Raw genomic sequence first — 1,715 nt, forward strand, 5'->3', positions numbered from 1 at the left:
GAACCAAAATGTGAATTGCTATTTCCTTAGATTTCAGAATACATTATAGCTTCAGCATTTGTAAATTTAGCTGACTAACCGTTTTTCGACTTTGGTATAAGTCCGGAATTTAAGGGACACTTATTTTCTTGAAACCACAGGACACCATGACTCAAAATGACTTTGTGAATACCAGAAAATACCACGTCATGCTTCATATCTATAAAGGTAATTGTAACAACATCGACGACACAAATGTTCTCTATAAGTGTGAATAGTCATGGGCAGGTGATACATGCAAGGCCAGAATGGTAGAGGAGTGTTACGTAGGGCATCTTTCGTTGGTAGGTACACAACAAGTGCATAGAAAACATAGAGGATGGCACAAAGAAGGCATCTAAATATCATTAAGTATAGGCATATCATATGAAAGCTAGAAATGGGGCAAAATCAACGAGCTGGGTGTGCGGAGTTGAATATATGTGTAGTGTAATTTCGCGACTGTGGAGATGATAGGAAGGCGAAAACATTCAAAGGTAGTATGGAATAGGTCGTCCATGTACCAAAGCCTAACGTGAGGACTACTATCTGGCATCTTATACCCTACCAGTCCAACCAGCATTGCATCTGCATTGCTTGAGACCTCGTAGCAGCCTCTAAAATCTGTGTGTACCGACGAACTATGTTGCAACGACTACGACGACCTTTCATGCAAAGTGCCGCGCTACACATTCCAATTACACCATGACACCGTCAGAACAGCTTAATATGATGTCTAGCCAACCATTAATGGACCAAGAACAGTGTTGTGATGTACTCTTCACTGATGAGTCCCGGTTCACTTTGGAGAGTGGTTCTCGACGTCTGTATCTAGTATATGCACCTGCCGATTTCAAGGAACCAGATTGTTATGGCGATACGTGCGTTATGGTCTGGATTGGCATCATATTAGGAGTACGAATACCTCTGCATGTATTTCCGCACAATACTGTAACAGATACAATTTATCGAGACGTTATTCTGCAATAATATGCAACTCTTCCATGGTGCAAATGACTATAAACAGGCGTTTTTGGCGGACGGAACTGAGGCCAACATGTAACAATATGGCCAGCTTTTACGCTGGTAATCAGAAATGCAGGATAATTACACTTACAGTACATGATGCACAAATAAGGTAAAAATAATGTAGGACAATTTGTCTCAATACGTACGGGAGACCGTGATCAATATTATTGTAACATAGACAATTATTTCTGAAAATGAGTTTCGGAAGATTGTTTGTAGAAGTCATTGATATCACTCGTGAAAGTGTATGTGGGAAGAAAAATATAAGATTGTCAGGAGCGAGTGGAAGACCGGAGGAGAGAAAAGTAATTTTGACGAAGGTAAGTAAATTTTTAACCGGTTTGTTTTTCTTTTACTTTTATTTTTATTTTTATTTTTATTTTTATTTTTATTTTTATTTTTATTTTTATTTTTATTTTTATTTTTATTTTTATTTTTATTTTTATTTTATCTTTGATTGATATATTTTTACTGTAAAGAAACACACTCTACGTGTGTAAACTACGTTCTTTACTCGACACCATGGATGTTGTGTTTGATGAGACTTATCATTGACTGTCTAGCGGGTTCAAGTGATGTATGGCGATCGGTCTCAGGAGCGTACTGAACCATGATGCAAGTAAATGAAATATGATCGAAGGTGATATAATTGATGTAACTAAACGAAA

Source organism: Thermobia domestica, chromosome 11, assembly GCF_964235325.1.
Source record: "Thermobia domestica chromosome 11, izTheDome1.hap1.1, whole genome shotgun sequence".
Taxonomy (NCBI): domain Eukaryota; kingdom Metazoa; phylum Arthropoda; class Insecta; order Zygentoma; family Lepismatidae; genus Thermobia; species Thermobia domestica.